Source organism: Globicephala melas, chromosome 1, assembly GCF_963455315.2.
Source record: "Globicephala melas chromosome 1, mGloMel1.2, whole genome shotgun sequence".
In the NCBI taxonomy this organism is placed as follows: domain Eukaryota; kingdom Metazoa; phylum Chordata; class Mammalia; order Artiodactyla; family Delphinidae; genus Globicephala; species Globicephala melas.
The window spans coordinates 169,613,888-169,632,679 of NC_083314.1; the positions used below are offsets into that span (position 1 = coordinate 169,613,888).

An 18,792-nucleotide genomic window follows, 5' to 3' on the forward strand; every position below is an offset into this window, starting at 1 on the left:
CTTAAGAGTCCTGAGCTGTGAAGACAGGCAGATGTGGTCCTGTCTTGGCTAGCTCAGTAGCTATGAGATCTTGGGCAGGTTACTAATTATATCTCCTTCAGCCTCAGTTTCCCTCAGCTGTAAAATTGGTACTTATTGGGCTTCCCTGGTGGCGCAGTGGTTGAGAGTCCGCCTGCCGGTGCAGGGGACACGGGTTCGTGCCCTGGTCCGGGAGGATCCCACATGCCGCGGAGCGGCTGGGCCCGTGAGCCATGGCCGCTGAGCCTGCGCGTCCGGAGCCTGTGCTCCGCAACGGGAGAGGCCACAACAGTGAGAGGCCCGCGTACTGCAAAAAAAAAAAAAAAAACAAAAATAAAATTGGTACTTATATCACTTGAGGTTGTTGTGAAAATTAAATGAGGTAATAATAATATAGTGGGTTATTCTTATTAATGTAAACCCACTATATTCAAGCAACCCCCTCCCCCCCAAAAAAGTGTTAGACATGGTACATGATGAAGAGAGGGTCATCCTGCAGGCACAAAGATGGCTTACAGATTAGTCTGACAGACAAGTACTCCAACCTCAGACAGTAACAGGCCTCCCTGGTTTGCACTAAATCCTCATCAGCAGGACCCAAGGGGGTGCTGTGCCAAGATCCACACCCCAGACAGAAGCTGGCTGTGAGTCAGGGGGTTTCTTTGACAGAAGCAAATGGAGAAAGGAGAGCATACAGGGCTTCGGTGGAAAAGGCGTGAAGGGGCTTTCTTCTACAGCCATAATTCCTTCTCTTATCCCCGTGGGGGAGGTAGAAGCCCCCAGGTTCTCCTTGTGTCATCCTTAGGGACGAAAGGACACTTCTGGGAAGCTGGGCTGATGGAGGAAAGCAAAGAGAAAAGGCCCATCCTCTGAGCCTTCTCTACCAAGCACCCAGCACTAGTGCAGAGCAGGGGCCTCAGGCAGACCCCTAGGGTGGGCAGAGCCAAGGGAGGGACTTCTCCAAAACTCCAGAGATGTGACAGCTGGATGTAGCACATGATCCTGCATTTTCTGTTCCTATAAAGCGCATTATTGGACCCACTGGCAAAATCTGTAGACTTCAGAAATGTATGCATGGTAATTTAATGTTGACCCGATTATGTGAGCTTGGTTACATAAGAGAATGTCCTTAGGTTTAAGAAACATACATTCAGGGACTTCCCTGGTGGCGCAATGGATAAGACTCCATGCTCCCAATGCAGGGGGCCCAGGTTGGATCCCCGGTCAGGGAACGAGATCCCACAAGCATGCCGCACCTAAGAGTTTGCATGCCACAACTAAGGAGGCTGCCTGCCTCAACTAAGGAGCTGGCGAGGCACGACTAAGACCTGGTGCAACCAAATAAATAATAATAATTTAAAAAACCTCAGTAAACTTTCAAACTACTTGCTATTAAAAAAAGAAAAAAGAAATACACATTCGGTATTTGGAGGAAAGGGGCAGCATATCTGCAGTTTATTATCAAATGGTTCAGAAAAAAATGTATATTTAGAGGGAAAAGGATAAAGCAAATGTGGTAAATTTAAGATTTGGAGAATCTGGATGAAGGATATGTGGGACTTCTTGAAACTTCTCTGTAACTCTGAAATCATCAAAGTAGAGAAAATAATTTCAGGGAGACATGTACCTAGGAAGATACATAAAAGCTTATCCTCAAGAACTCCCATCTCATTCCCTCCCACTACAATTTTTCTCCAGCCGAGTCCCTTGACAGCAGTACCCACAGGTGGTAATAAGGAATAGCTAATTGATACTGATATGCCGTGCCCAGTAGGCACCAACTCACTCAAACTTCAACATCCCTGTGGAGGCAAATACTATTGTTTTCCCATTTTATAGATGGGCACACAGAAGTTCAGTAACATTTATAGACACTATTTAAGTCAGGGGGTCTAACACCAGAGTCCAGTCCTGTTCTAGGAACTGATGATCTAAGCCAGGGCCAGAAGCTGTCCCCGGCTTCCCCCTTTACACCTTTTCCTCCCTGTGACCCCAGCTCTCTGGTTCTTGCACCAGTCAGGCCCCCAGGAGGAAGCCAGAGGGGCAGAATGAGACCCAGCACCCCTCTGCTTCCTCCTTGCTTGACACATCCAGGTCAGTAGAAGCAGAGGCAAAATGACTTGTTGTGCTTTATCCCCATGCCTGAAGCTCATCAGCAAGAAGAAAACCCAGTTAGCAGGGGCAGGTTTAGGACAGCCCAGGCAAGAGAGGAGCACGTCCAAGTCTTCTCCTTGAGCCACTCTTTCGCAGGGTGTGGCTCTGCCTGGGCTGCCCCTGGCCTGGAGGGGCCTGAGTAGCCATCACCACTCACTTTTTGGCGGCTTTTATGGTCGCCTTGGTGACCGTGCCTCACGTAGCTGCTTTTTTCTCCACGGCTTTGGTGACCCTGACAGCCTAACGTTTAGCACAGAGCCTAGCACAGAGTAGGAAGTGCCATTCCCTGTGTACTGAGTTCAGAAAGTTCTTGTGCTTCAAGCGCAGTCATGCCTAAGATAACTGGGGAGTCTAAGAGACTGCAGAATCTGAGCCTTTGGGTTTAATAGGCTCCATCAGTAGTTCTGGTAATCCACTAGGTTTGAAAACCACTGCACCAGAGAGTAGTGGAAGGAAAAAAAGTCCCTACTCATCTCTTTACTGTTCACCTTCTCTAGGTCAGTGCTTCTCAGACTTTGATGTGCACCTCAGTTACCTGGAGATCTTGTTAAAATGAAGATTTGAATTCAGCAGGTCTGGATGGAGCCTGAGATTCTGCATGTCTAACCAACTCCCAGGGGATTCCCATGCTGCTGGTGCACGGACCACACTTTGAGTTAGCAAGGCTCTAAAGTGACCCCTGCCTTCCCGTTGACACTAGGCAAGCTGCTTTCCCTTTCTGGGCCCTTCTAACCTGCTACTCAGATCCTCTGACCAGGTTCTGCTTCCTAGCTCAGGTGTGCAACTGGCTCCCTGGAGCTGGGAGGAGGAGGTAGCAGCCCCGGTAGCCAGTTGCTGTTGGGCCTTACCAAGGGGTGGGTACTCAGGGAAGCTTTCCATGCACATGGGACTGCTCAGCATCATCTGGGTGATGCCTGCCTCCCCGGACTTCAGGGCTTTAGGGCTGTCTTCCAGCTTCTTGCCTGAGTGCCGGTCAAGCTTCTCTCTCAGCTCTGCAAACTTGCAGGTGATGGGCGCTGTGGCAGTCCAGAGCTGGTGAGTAGCCAGCTGCAATGCTGCCGGGATGGTTGAGGATGATCACCTGGAACTGGGGGGGATGGGGTATGGGGAGGGTATTAGCCAAGCATCCTTCAAAGGAATTGGCTCTAACCAGCTAAGGGGTCAGCTGCCTTGGACACATTTTAAATTATAGTGAATATTTGAATGTTTATAGGGTATGCCAAGTCCCATGCAAAGCAAATGTCATTCATTTCACTTTAATTTTCACAGCAGGGAGCCTGTGTAACCCAAAATTTCATAGCGAGGAAGTGGCAGAGCTGGGTATAAATGATGTCTATGAGTGATAGATATGATTATGTGTACCACTTCCCCCCACCTTTTAGAAAAATGGATTATAATAATAGCTACTTAACTTGTTAGGTGGCCCCAGGTCAGCTGTTTTATACATCACCACATTTAATAATCCCAAGATCACTGCAAGGTAGTCCTAGCCTCCACATGCACAAAGAAGAATGTGCCAGGGACTTCCCTGGGGGCGCAGTGGTTAAGAATCCGCCTGCCGATGCAGGGGACACAGGTTCGATCCATGGTCTGGGAAGATCCCACATGCCTCAGAGCAGCTAAGCCCACATGCCACAACTACTGAACCCAAGCGCCTAGAGCCCGTGCTCCGCAACGAGAGGAGCCACCGCAATGAGAAGCCCGTGCACGGCAATGAAGAGTAACCGCTCGCCGCAACTAGAGAAAGCCTGTGGGCAGGAACAAAGACCCGACGCAGCCAAAACTAAATTAATTAATTAATTATTTTAAAAGAAGAAGAATGTGCTAGACATTGCATTAAGAAAGGGTTTCGGGCTTCCCTGGTGGCGTAGTGGTTGAGAGTCCGCCTGCTGATGCAGGGGACACGGGTTCGTGCCCCGGTCCGGGAAGATCCCACATGCCGCGGAGCGGCTGGGCCCGTGAGCCATGGCCGCTGAGTCTGCGCGTCCGGAGCCTGTGCTCCACAACGGGAGAGGCCACAACAGTGAGAGGTCTGCTTACCGCAAAAAAAAAAAAAAAAAAAAAAATGAGGCTTGTGTCACATGTTGAAATGATAATATCTGAATATGTTCAGTTAAATAAAATATGTCCTTAAAAAAAAAAAAAAAAAAAAAGAAAGGGTTTCATGGGACTTCCCTGGCAGTCCAGTGGTTAAGACTCGTGCTTCCACTGCAGGGGGTGCGGGTTTGTAAAGGGAGCTAAGATCCCACATGGCACGTAGCGTGGCCAAATTGAAAAAAAAAAAGAAAAAAGAAAGGGCTTCATATTCTGACTCTGGGTCAAGGAAACACCTGAGAGGTCCAAGCATACAGCTTCCCAGGTTCCACACAAACCTACTGAATCAGAACCACTAGGGAGAGTTCTAGGAATCTGAATTTTTTTTTTTTTTTTTTTTGCGGTATGCGGGCCTCTCACTGTTGTGGCCTCTCCCGTTGCGGAGCACAGGCTCCGGACGCGCAGGCTCAGCGGCCATGGCTCACGGGCCCAGCCCCTCCGTGGCATGTGGGATCTTCCCGGACCAGGGCACGAACCTGTGTCCCCTACATCGGCAGGCGGACTCTCAACCACTGCGCCACCAGGGAAGCCCTAGGAATCTGAAGTTTTGAACCACTTCCCCAGTGATTTCTAATGCATTGGGTTTGAGAACTCCTGCTTTAAGGCATCAAGAGCGTCCTTTGGAAATTAACCAGGTCACCAAAATGCACTATCTCGTTCAAGGGCAAACAGCAAATACACTGCGGAGTCAGGGCACTAACCCAGACTGACTGTACCTACACTGCTGACAAGAGCCCAGCATGGGGCCTCTGCTCAGTGACCACTTCCTGAATGACCCAGTGACCCATCCTGCTCTCAGGACGGTATGGCCACTTCAGGAGGACACCCGTAAGCGGGCTTTCTCACCTGGGAGAGGAAGCTCCCATCTCTAAGGGTGGGTCATTCTTGCTGTCCCCTGCCACGTTGCCCTGCCTGATGTCCTTTAAGGACACGTTCTTCACATTGAAGCCCATGTTGTCACCAGGCAGGGGCTCAGCCAGGGCCTTGCGGTGCATCTCCACGGACTTGACCTTGGTGGTGATGTTGCAGGGGGCGAAGATGCCAGTTTCTACTTGGCCCACGGGCATGGTGCCAATACCTGAAGGGACAGAGAAACCAGACCCTAGTGGGCCCTCAACCTCAAGTACCCCCACCCAGCATGTGCTCACCCCCAGTCATCCTGCAGGGACAGCCGCAGGGGCTTGTCTGCAGGGCAGGCAGGCGGCATGATGGAGTCCAGCGCTTCTAGTAGCTTCGTGCCTACCACGTTCCCCTCCTTCCTGATAATTTTCTAGCTTCGGAACCAGGGCATCTGGAAAAGCAACCACATGTCCACCTTACTCAGCCTTGGGAAAGCCTGTCCCAGGTACCAGCCCGCACTTAACATGGGACCTCAAGGAATTTCTTTAAGCATTCTGAGCCTGGACTTCCTCATCTGTGAAACGGCAATATCACTGCCTACTGGCAGAACAGTGTAAAGACACAAAAGACCACACTCAGTCCACCAAGCACAATACCTGATGCGTACTACGTGCCCCCCAAACGGTGGCAATCACTCCACATCTCGCAGGCATTGCCCCTGAGTTGAGCCCATACGTTTTAGGAAGCAGAGATTCCTAGAATCTGAATAGCCCTTACATCCCATTCCATCTGCTCATTATACAGATGGGGAAACTGAGGTCCAGAGAAGAGGAAGGACTTGTTAATGTTCAGCAAAGTTAAGTAAACATTAGTAATAAGAAGGAAAACAAGACTCAGATACTCTAACGCTCATACCTTCTAAAGACTAAGATGCTCCCCAAGGAAGCAGACTTATAAGCAAGGGCACATTATTGAGTAAAAGACCTTCTGGGAAGAGGACTTTCAGTATGACAGTGCATTGTATGCAGGCCTTTTAAGCAGACATGGTCTTTACTCCTCTAAAAACCCTACCCAAAGCTCATCAGAGACATCATCTTTGCCTTCAAAGATATATCAGTTAACTGGGAATCCAGGACAGAGGACATACAGAAAGAATCAAGGTGGTTGATATTAAGGGCCAGGTGGGCTGACCAAGAGCTGGTCAGCACTTGGACCTTATAGGTCAGGCAGACAATTGGGATCCTGATGAAGTGCCTCCTTTCAGCCGTAGGTCCTTGAGCAAACGTCTAGGCTTCGAAACTTCAGTATCCCACCTGTATCAAAGGGAACACCGGCCCCTACCACAGCACTGTGGAGAGTGTAGGTGCCCTGGCCCTGAGGGCACTCACAGCAAGCTCTGTGAACTCTCAGTTCTTAGTGAGACTCTCAGAAGGGGAAGAGGCAACAAGTGCCATGGGTGAAAGGGTGGGGAAGGGGCATCAGGGAAGGTTTCGGTGGATGGGGAAGGAGGCTCCAGTCAAGGAAGCCTTCTTCCATGGAAGAGAAGCAAAGCTATGCAGTACAGAAGCCACACAGAACACATCTCGCCTCATGGACTCAAAAATTAGTGGCCCAAGGAAGAAGGCTACCATTTCTATTAACACTCAGCTCTTATAGAGGATGGGGGAGAGGGGAGAGGTAGGAGGCTTTGAAAAAATTTAATAAGCAATTTTGTATAAATAATTCAAACTTGTAAAAAAAAATAAAAGTATCCCTTCTTTTTCCAGAGGGGGTAATTGAGGGTCAAATTAGGTTGCCAAAGGACCAATGACTGGCAGATGGCTAAACCAGGAGTTGATAATGAGGCCGCCTCCTTATCAAACACCAGCCTCCTCAATGAGGATGAGCTCTTCAATTAATTTGATGAACTTGGCAACTCACTTAGCTCTGTGCCAACTCACAGACCTGCACAGCCTTTGAGATTGGCATCAGCTCCATCTTAAAGCTGGGGAAACCGAGGAGTTTGGTGTCACAGGTATTTGAGAGCTGAGTCTAAACTCCAAGTCTACCATCTAGTCCACTGGCTGCAGGCTTTGTTCTTTTACCATCTAGAACATGGTAGATGCCTAATAAATGCTCAAAAGGACATGAGCATGAAACTCCCTTATCTTACTGGCTGAAATGTGTAACAAAACTCAGGGTATGGGTGGGACTTCTTTGGTGGCACAGTGGTTAAGAATCCGCCTGCCAATACAGCGGACACAGGTTTATCCCTGGTCCGGGAAGATCCCATGTGCTGCGGAGCAACTAAGCCCGTGCGACACAACTGCTGAGCCTGCGCTCTGGAGCCTGCAAGCCACAACTACTGAGCCCACGTGCCACAACTACTGAAGCTCGCATGCCTAGAGCCCGCGTGCTGCAACTACTGAGCCCGCGTGCTGCAACTACTGAAGTCCGTGCGCCTAGAGCCCGTGCTCTGCAACAAGAGAAGCCACCGCAGTGAGAAGCCCGTGCACCACAATGAAGAGTAGCCCCCACTCTCCACAACTAGAGAAAAGCCCGCGTGCAGCAACTAAGACCCAACGCAGCCAAAAACAAAAAACAAAAAAACAAACAAAAAAGTCGGTGTGGGGAAACAGGCATCAAAAGCTTCAGATTTGTCATTTTAGATGAGTCCCCCTTTACCACTAACGCACTCTTACCTTGTCTCTTTACCTTTTAGATTTTTCTCAGCACTTGTCATCATACACGATATTATTCCCCACTCCCAACGCGTGCACACACACACACGACTGTGAGTGCTGTGAGCAGAGCTGCTTCTTATTCACTGTAGTACCTTCAGCACCAAGCACAGTGCCCTGTGTGCAGAAGTTCAAATACAGCCCAAAGGAACACATTGCCAATGGCAGCTCCAATCTTTCTCAAGGGCAATTGGGCAGGATATGTCAGAAGACTCCAAAATAATGCCTACCCTTTGTTTCGTTAGAGATTATACTAATTAAGTTATTGAGGACACATGCAAAGATTTATTTACCAAAATGCTTATGGCAATTTTAAATAAAATTAGAAACAGTATTCTTAGAAGCTTGTGCCCTTGGGCTATTCCTTAACTGTGTCCCAGTTTTCTTATTTCACATGGGAATAAAATGCCTTCTTCATGGGGTTCTGTATGTGTAAAGTGCTTAGTCTGGTATCTGTCACATAGTAATTTCTTCTATCATTAATCACCATTTTCATTTAATAATGGATATGGCTAAACAAAATACTGTATTTTGAGATTCAATACAAAACACACCCATTAACTATTGAACATGTTTAAAATAGTTATTTATTTAGTTGTGCCGGGTCTTAGTTGCAACACGCGGGATCTTCACTGTGACATGCGGCATCTTTAGTTATGGCATGCAGGTTCTTTTTTAGTTGCGGCATGTGGGATCTTTAGCTGTCATACAGAATCTTTTAATTGCAGCAAGGGGGCTCTTAGCTGCAGCATGTGGGATCTAGTTCCCTGACCAGGGATCAAACCTGGGCCCCCTCATTGGGAGCATGGAGTCTTAACCACTGGACCACCAGGGAAGCCCCTGAACATGTCTTTTTGTTTTTGTTTTTGTTTTTTCGCGGTACGCGGGCCTCTCACTGTCGTGGCCTCTCCTGCTGCGGAGCACAGGCTCCGGACGCGCAGGCTCAGCGGCCATGGCTCACGGGTCCAGCCGCTCCGCGGCATGTGGGATCTTCCCGGACTGGGGCACGAACCCATGTCCCCTGCATCGGCAGGCAAACTCTCAACCACTGCGCCACCAGGGAAGCCCCCTGAACATGTTTAAATGGCAAGGAAATTTTAAAAATTAGAAGTGTTACAGAATATTATATTTAGTTTGAGTCCAGCTGTGAACGTCGAGAAAGAACTACATGAAAACTAAGTTATCTGTTAAGCCATGGGGTTGCAGTTTATGCTTCATATCTGCATGAAATGCTCCTTGTAAAATGTTAGACATTACTTTTATAGTCAGAAAAAGATAGCTATGTACACGGGGAGCAAAAGCTTAAGAATCCTCAAGTCAGTTATAGAAAAGGTAGGCTTTAGGCAAATGCAGTAAGTAGTAGCAGTTAGCGCTTGAGCGCCAACTGTTTGTGTGAACAGATGCCCATGTGGAATCTCCCAGGTAATTCCCACAACCCCATGAAGTGAGTCCTAAGTCCCAGAGCATTAATACCTCCCTCGTCCCTTTACTGTGGGCAAGGGATGGAAATGGAGCTTGAACCCAGGTCTGATACTAGAGCTAGACTTCCTTAGTAGGGTGACACTCATCTAGGAATGTTAAACCCTACCAGATTCTGGGATCCACGGGCACAGTGACTATATCTTAGACATTTATATTGCCCCCATAACTGCGTCTAACCCATCCTGAGAGGTAGGATAGCTTAGACGCAGTGAGCATGGGCTAGAATTCTAGACTCTGCTAACACTACCCAATAGAAATTTCTGCAATGACAAATATTTCATAACTTCACTGTCCAATATGGTAACCACATATGGTTGTTGAGCACTTGAAGTGTAGCTAATGCAACTAAGGAAGTGCGTTTGTTTGATTTAATCATTTAAATAGCCACATATAATCAGTGGCTACCATATTGGACAGTGAAGCTCTATGCTTATTAGTCACGTAGTCTTGAGTTACCTCTGTTTGTTCCTCTGTAAAATGGGAATCAAATCATGTATCCCATGGCGATGGAGATCACTCACAGTGACTGGCCTAGAAGCACACGCTAAATCCTAGGTATTATATTCGAGGAAAAGCCCAAAGATTTGAGTTGGAAAGTCTCAAGTAATTGGCCCTGCCCCCATCTGCCCTCACCTTTGTGCTGGGTTCTGTCATGTTGTCCCCAAGCCTGCCTCAGATGGGCACAAAGACAACAGCCTTAGTGTTGTAACCGATCTTCTTGAGAGAGGCCTTCACCTCCTTGCTGATTTCCTCAAAGCGCGTCCTACGGTAAGGAGGCTCTGTGATGTCCATCTTGTTGACCGCCACCATGAGCTGCTTCACGTCCAGTGTATAGGCCAGCTGTGCATAATCACGGGTCTGCCTGTTCTTGACAATGCCAGACTCAGACTCGCCTACACCACTTGCCACGTTCAGCACAGCGCAATCTGCCTGGCCTGAGGGACAGAGAGGAAGGTCCAACTCAGACCTGTCCTAGAACAACCACTGCCCATCCCCATAGCAGGGCCCCCATGGCAGAGCAGACAGCCCCTCCTGGTGGTACCTGCAAGGTGCCCATGATCATGTTCTTGATGAAGTCCCTGTGACCCGGGACATTGATGTTGGTGATGTAGTGTGTCTTGGTCTCGAACTTCCACAGGGAGATGTCAGTGGTGTGCCATGCCCCAGCTCCGCCTTCAGCTTGTCCAGCACCCAGGTGTACTTGAAGGAGCCTTTGCCCATCTGGGCCAGGAGTGGGAGGGAAAACCCCAGGGTCACTCTGCCTTCCAAATCTGCCTACCGACCAAGAAGAAAGTTCCCAAGTAAGCTGAGAGTCAGAGGAGACAGTAACAGGGCAGTGTATGGAGATGCCTTTGAATTTTTAAAATAATAGAATGTATTACTTGTACAATTAAGTTTTTCTTTCAGAGCAAGTTTTAGACTCAGAATGACCCAGGGCCACAGTGAGCCTTGAACAGCAGTAAACAGCAGTAAACAGGTATGTAATGCTGACCATGTACCTGGTGCTGCTTTTAGTACTTAACATGGATTATCTCATTGAATTCTCACAGCGATTCGGTGAAGTTTTATTACCTCTATTCTACAGATGACATAATAGAGAAATGAACTGACTAGCTCAGGGTCACACAGGTAATAAGCAGCAGAGGCAGGATTTGAACCCAAGGCATCTGACGCTAAAGTTCATGCTCTTAACCATTACCCTGTGTTAAATGGTAGCTGTGACTGAGAATTACCCCTGGGATCCTGGGTAAGTTGAATTTCTTTCAGCACTGGTGAAAATGAGGCTACTAAAAATTCTGTAGCATATATAGGTTACCATGTTAGTCTAGGGTGTGCTCTGCCTCTTGCCAGCTGGGAGACCCTGAACATTTGTTCATTTCAGTTCTAAGTGCTGTGCTAGGCCCTGAAGGCAGAGTGGAGATCAGGAGAATCCAGAGACCAGGTGGATTCTTCAAGAAAATGAATTAGTTTATTAGGAGATAGGACTAGAACCCAGGTGTCCTGACTTAGGAACTTGTATAAAGTCTCCCAAAGTTTAGAATATATATTAGATAAGCAGTTCTCAAAGAGTGGTTCCAGGTCCTCTAGCTGTGTTTTTTAGAGGCTACATGACATGAAATTGCAACAGATTTAATGCAGAAGCTGATAAGAGAATCCAGCTGTCTGCCATTAAGCCAGACATTAATGATACCTGCAAAAAATGTAAAACAATGCCACTGCTCTAAGATTTTTTTGTTTTGAAAAATAGTTATTTTCAAACACAAAACTATGATATTTATTTAATATGTAAGGGGTTTATCACTGTTTTTTAAATAGATTTATTTATTTATTATTTTTGGCTGCGTTGCGTCTTCGTTGCTGCGCGCGGGCTTTCTCTAGTTGCGGCGAGCGGGGGCTACTCTTTGTTGCGGTGCGCGGGCTTCTCATTGCGGTGGCTTCTCCTGTTGCGGAGCACGGGCTCTAGGCGCGCGGGCTTCAGTAGTTGTGGCGCAGGCTCAGTAGTTGTGGCTCGCAGCCTCAGTAGTTGTGGCACACGGGCTTCGTTGCTCCGCGGCATGTGGGATCTTCCCGGACCAGGGCTCGAACCCGTGTCCCCTGCACTGGCAGGTGGATTCCTAACCATTGCACCACCAGGGGAGTCCCCATACTGTTATTTTTAAATGAATTAAATATTTTAAAAACTCAGTTTTTTGTTTTTGTTTTTGTTTTTGCGGTACGCGGGCCTCTCACTGTTGGGGCCTCTCCCGTTGCGGAGCACAGGCTCCGGATGCGCAGGCTCAGCGGCCATGGCTCACGGGCCCAGCCGCTCCGCGGCATGTGGGATCCTCCCAGACCGGAGCACGAACCCGTGTCCCCTGCACCGGCAGGCGGACTCTCAACCACTGCGCCACCAGGGAAGCCCTAAAAACTCAGTTTTAATTTTGAATATGGTAAATGTAGATATGTCTAATTGACATAAACAAAAACTCTTTGGGGTCCCTGTAAGAGTATAAAGGGTTTCTAAGACCCAAAAACTTGAGAACCACCACATACGGTCATTTGTTTCTCCATGAACTTCTTGGTTACGCTCCACCGTACTGGCTCTGGGCCAGCCCGTCTTTTCTCAGGGTTCTAAAGCTTTCCTGACTGGCCCCTGCCACATAAGTGGCTCCACAGCAACTGACGGCACCTCTGGAAGCCAAGAGTAGGAAAACGGGATCTATGTAGCCGATGGCACAAATGTATGCCCTGTTAATTACTGTCTTTTTTCAATCCTCCTTATTTATGCCTCTGCAGCAGCTGGTTCTCAGAACCCTCCCATCTTGTTGACATGCTTCTTCAACTTTCTCCAAGGTTTTCCACCCACCTCCCTGGCCCTCCGTTCTCATTCTCCTGCATGGGCTTCTCTTTCTCCACCCATCCCAGGGCTCTGTCCCTTACCCTTTCCCACAGCGTGTGCCCTGCTTACTCCTGTGGTCTAGTCTCCAACCTGGGCTTCCCTCCCGAGCTCCAGACGTCAATATACAGCTGCCCCGTGGACACCTCAAGTGTCACACAACTAGGGCAGACTCGTTCAGACCCAGACCAGCTCCGCCTCTGGTATTCACCAACCATCCACTTTCTCAAGCCAGGAATTCCTCTTCTTCCCTCACCCCCTTACCTAGAGCTAACCCCTAAGTTCTGTGGATCCCCCACCTCTGAGCCCCTGGACTCCATCCATTACTCTCCATGCCACTGCTGCTGCCTGATCCCAGGCCAGGACTCTTGCTCACCTGTTCAGCTGCAACAACCTGCTGACTGGCTTCCCAGACCACAGTGTTGGGCCCTTTGGTCTGTTGTCCCTTTGCTGCCCCCAGTGTGCCCTTCCTAAAAGACTTGTCTGACCCCGTCATTCCCGTGCTTGCAGTCCTTTAGTGGCTGCAGCGACAGTGGCTAGACTTCTTAGCAGGGCTGTCAAGGCCCATGTCCCCCTTTCGTCAATCGCACCCCACCTGAGGTGCTCTGACCTGCTGTTCTGGTCTCCTCGTGGCCCGTGGATACCCTCCTCATTCCCTCAAGACTCAGAGGGGGTCCCTTCCTCTGGGAAGCCTTCAGGGCCTCCCAGGCCGTGTTCATTATCCCTGCCCTGGGCCCCTACAGCACCCACAACAGCACCCACACAGTTACTGAGCTGGTCGTGTGGCACAATGGTGTGTGACCAACAGTTCCCGGGGGACAAGGCTTGTTATGTTCGCCGGTGTATCTCCAGGGGCTGCCTCAACATCCATAATCGATGCACGGCCAATGAATCCTTTTCCCCCTTTTATTATTTATTTATTTATTTATTTATTTATTTATTTATTTATTTATTTATTTATTTATTTTGCGGTACGCGGGCCTTACTGTTGTGGCCTCTCCCGTTGCGGAGCACAGGCTCCGGACGCGCAGGCTCCGGACGCGCAGGCTCAGCGGCCATGACTCACGGGCCCAGCTGCTCCGCGGCATGTGGGATCTTCCCGGACCGGGGCACGAACCTGTGTCCCCCGCATCGGCAGGCGGACTCTCAACCACTGCGCCACCAGGGAAGCCCCTTTTCCCCCTTTTCCCCCTTTTAAATGGGGATGCAGCTTTACCTCCTGAGATACAGTGTGGCACACTTGAATTTAAACCTTGGCACCACCTTCAGGCGAGCTGTTTAACCCTCCCGAGCCTCATTTCCTCACCTGGAAAATGGCAGCCACACCACCTGCCTGGAATGATTAAGAAAAGCACCTACCAGCCCAGCAGGTGCTCAGCGGGAGCGGGCTGTGCCCTCCCCCAGCATAAGGGCTCCCTCCCAGGGAAACCAAGGCTGGAAAGGGGGTGGGGGGCACTCAGGCACAGCAGCCTCAGCTCGGAGGCCTCCTTCTCAGACCTTTCGATGGTCCTCTTGTTGACACCCCCGCATTTGGATAAGACGCTCATTTGTGGTGGACTTGCCCGAGTCCACGTGGCCGATGACCACGATGTTGATCTCTTGCCCATGCTGGGAGCTGCTGGGAGAGAGAAGGACAGGTGTGCTCAGGGCCCCTGCCCCTAGCTCACCTTCCCTGGGACTGGGCCAGCAGAGGTTGAGCCAGGAGAGGAAAACAGTTGGCCAGGAAGGAAGGGGAAGGGGGCCTCCCCAACACCTCGCACCTGGGGAGGCTGCTCTGGTCTCTCCCCCAGCTCCAAGGGGGTCATGTCTACCTCCTGAGTCAGGAGGAGCCCCTGGTGCTTCTTGGCATCTAGAGCTGACCCACCGGGTGCCCAGCCCCACCCCCTTTTACAGCCCACATCCCAGGCCTGCCTCTTGCATCCCCACAGCCCCACTGGCTCCCACTGGTCCTCTGGACCACGTGGGAAAAACCCAGGGCCCAGCTCTCAGGGGGTGGGCTGTCATGTTTCAGGTGGGGAGGGGATGAGCCCGCTGCCCACCAAGAGGAGGCACCTGTGGGCTTTGAGATGCTGAACGACACCCTCTCCCCAACCACTCCCAATGCCAGGTTGGGCACTAAGAGATGGCCCAAGGGTCAAAGGCAGGCCTGAGGATGGGAGGTGAAGGAAGGAACCTGGGGTCCGGAGGCAGTCCTGTACTTGCTGTCCCTGGGCGTTCAGGCATGTGTATGGGAAAGGGTGGGAGCTCTAGCTTTTTACATACCTGCCTCCTGGGTCGTCCTGGGCCTCAAGAAGCAAATGGATTCATTCCTGTCTCCAGCCAGCACAGAGCCGGACCCATTGCAAACCCTGAGTTTGTTGAGTAAATGCAGAATCGCCCACTACCGCCTTCCGGGCCCTGCCCCCAGAGCCCTGTGTGCACCGTCCCCTTTATGCTGCTACTAACTCTCTCTGAAGAGCGAGGATGCTGAGGTTCAGGGGCAGGACCACCGGTGAGAAAGTAGCAGAACGAGGGTTGGAGCACAGGTTGTCTGACCCCAGCATCTTAGCCAGAGCATGGCTCTACCTCTCAGCGAATTAACGTCTGAAGGAATGAAGGGAGGAAGGGACGTGACTGCAGCCACAGCCTTGTTCATCTCTGGGGTCCCAGCCTCCGGGAGTGGGTCACTAAGTGAATATCAAGGGTGGGACCTGGAGGGGAAGATGAGCTGGAGGGGTCTCTCTCCCCTGAGGGAAGGGCTGCCCCCAGGCTTAAGGGTCAGAGCTACTGGACTGGAGTGTGAGGCCAGCACAATGCCAGCGTTTGGAACCACCCACACATCAGTTCCTGAGGACCTGACTCTGTGCCCGGAGACCAGTGTGATGCAGGGAAAGGTGGCAGAAAGAACACGCTGGCCTAATTGGATTAGAACCCTGGCTTTACCACTCTCCTCCTGTGGTCCTCCAGCCCCTCTGAGCCCAGGTTTCCAACTACCTCTCAGTGTTGTGGTGATTCTAGGAGATACGGCACCCCTCCCCCCACTATAAATCCACAGGATGCTGGCAATACAGTAGGTCCTTTAAAACAGCAGTCCCCAACCTTTTTGGCACCAGGGACCAGTTTCGTGGAAGACAATTTTTCCACTGACTCTGGGGGTGGGGGGGTTCAGGCGGTAATGTGAGCGATGGAGAGTGGCAGATGCCCGCCGCTCACCTCCTGCTATGCAGCCCTGTTCCTAAAAGGCCATGGACTGGTACTGGTCCATGGCCGGGGGCGGGGGGGTGGTGGGTTGGGGACCCCTGCTTTAAAAGACTTAAGGCGAAGTAGAAACACATGGGGGCGCTCTAACCACAAACCGCAGAGAAAAATATTCTTACAACCAGGGCGATTGGGAGCTGGGGACAGCTGAGGGGCTGTTACTAAACCCTTTGCTGATGACATGACCAATTCTGGTCCTTCCTCTTGGATACAGGTGGTGGTAGAGAAAGGATTTGTGAGTGGGTGGTTGGATGATGTAATTAATTTCAACTTCATCTAAGCTTTGCTGTTTACTAATTATTTTGCATCCTCTTATGTGAACAGAAATTTTTGGCTGTTAACTCCCACAAGTTCATAAAAGGTAAAGTGAGGCCCTAGTGTTACCCGAAAACTGGGTTCACCTCTCGTTGGATGTTGAGCCAAAAGACACAACAAAGCCAAGGAACGGGAGACGGATTTATCGCTCGCAGCAAGTAAGGAGAACACCGGAGATCTTTCCCAAGGCGGTGTCTCCTGGAGCAGCAAAACTGGGGAATTTTTAAGATGAGGGTACATGCATATTCATGAGGGGGCTTGAGCAGGGGAGAACTCAGCATAGAATTGGGGGAAAGGTTGACAGAGTCCAAGCTTTAGTTGGTTGAAGTCCTGAGGGTCAGCAAAGGTCAGCATCATCATTCCTTAGGTTCCAGTTGATCTCACGGTTGAGGGGGTTTAAATTCTGCCAAACAGCTCAAGACAGTGCTTCAGGCTAATCTTTACCATTGAAACAGAACTGGGAGTCTTTACAACTGATTTATTATCTTTGCTCTTGTTACTTCTCTTGTCTGTTCCCTTAAGATCAGTATTACTGAGACCTGTTCAAGGGCAAGCATTGTGGCCAAGCTTAGATCACAAAATGGGTTAGGCCTGGGACTTTCCTGGTGGTCCAGTGGTTAAGACTCCACGCTCCCAACGTGGGGGGGGCCTGGGTTCGATCCCTGGTCAGGGAATTATATCCCGTACGCCGCAACTAAGAGCCCACATGCCATAACTAAAAGACCCCGCACGCCGCAATGAAGATCCCGCATGAGGCAATGAAGATCCCATGTGCCTCAACTAAGACCCGGCGCAGCCAAATAATAAATAAATATTAAAAGGAAAAAAGGGTTAGGCCTAAAGTGGCTTCTCTATATCTGGTTCTTTTCTTCCGGAGACCTCCTACCCTATCTACTAGGGACAGTTATATTTCTCACCCATCTCTGGCCTTTCAGCTCAGGTTTCTGAGACTCTCTGTGGAGTGCTGGGAAGGAAACTGGCTTTAGGATCCAAAGACCAGGCCCCAAGTCGCAGCTCTACCACCTCATGGCTGTGTGAACTTGGGCAGGTCACTTGACCTCTCTGAACCCCATTATCTCATCGGTAAGGGAAGGATGGTGATAGCCGTCCTCACAGGATTATTGTGAACATCATGTGAGCTGTAAAATGATTTTGCTGCAGGAATGCCTGTTTGTTGTATGGCATTAGCCTGTAGAAATATGTCAATAAGTGTCTAATCAATGGTTTTAACATGCTGATTATTTGCTGACCACCTCCCCAAATGGGTCAGAAATTTCATTTTACCTCTTAAGGGGTTTTCCAGTATCTGGGTTTTTAAAAGCACTGGACTGGGCTTTTTGCCAAAGGGAGGTTGGTAGTGACTTAACTGTCCCTGAGGGTCCTTCTCTGCACCAGCCTATCATCACCCCAGAAACTCCACCATCGGCAGTGTTTTAGTTCAGGCTGCTATAACAAAACACTACAGACTGCATGGCTTAAAAACAATAGAAATTTATTTCTCACAGTTCTGGAGGCTGGAAGTCTGAGGTTAGGATGCCAGCATGGTTGGGGGAGGGCCCTCTTCTGGGGGGCTGACTTCTTGTTGTGTCCTCACATGGTGGAGGGGGCAAGGGAGCTCTCTCAGGCCTCTTTTATAAGGGCGCAGTCCCCAAAGGCCAGATCTCCTAATACCATCGCATCACACATTCAGATCTCAACAACAGAAGCATTCAGACCAGAGCAAGCAATTTGCTGCTTCGGGTTCCTCTTTTTTTAAAAAAATAAATTTATTTATTTATTTACATTTTATTTTTGGCTGCATTGGGTCTTCATTGCGGTGAGTGGGGGCTACACATCGCGGCGGTGCGTGGGTTTCTCATTGCGATGGCTTCTCTTGTTGCAGAGCACAGGCTCTAGGTGCGCGGGCTTCAGTAGTTGTGGCGTACGGGCTCAGTAGTTGTGGCTCACAGGCTGTAGAGCGCAGGCTTAGTAGCTGGGGCACATGGGCTTAGTTGCTCCGCGGCATGTGAGATCTTCCTGGACCAGGACTCCAATCTGTGTCCCCTGCATTGGCATGTGGATTCTTAACCATTGCGCCACCAGGGAGGTCTGGGGTTCCTCTTTTAAAACATCACCAACTACCCCCCCTTTTTTCTCCCTTTCCTTCTCCCAAAGGCCTTTTCCCACTGACTTGCTGATTCTTTTAATGCCACCTTTGGACACTTTGGTTTGGTCTAAGGCTTCAGCCTCTAGATAAAACTGCTTCTAGCTCTAAGAAAAGCCAATACTGGAGACTCCATTATGAGGTCTTCCAGGGCAAGGACCATGGCTCAGTCATCTCTGTATCCCCCAGGACCTAGCAAAGGGCCTGGCACACCATAGGTATGCAGTGAATGCTCATGGAATTGGCAAGTTTTATCCAGAATCAAACTAAAGTGTCTTTCCATCATCCCTACATCTAGGACGGAAGGTACAGGAAAGGATTTAAAACAGGGAGGCCAAGCTCGGTCTTTCACACATTTTCACAGTCTGTCTTTTTTTCCCTCAACACTAAAGTTTGGGTTTGAAAAAATTAAT

At 49.7% G+C, this 18,792-nt stretch overlaps 1 pseudogene; it reads right to left on the bottom strand.

Annotated features, from left to right (window-relative positions):
* Positions 1-506: 506 nt before the first annotated feature.
* LOC115867009 (elongation factor 1-alpha 1-like) lies at positions 507-14,274 on the bottom strand (annotated as a pseudogene).
* Positions 14,275-18,792: the final 4,518 nt, after the last annotated feature.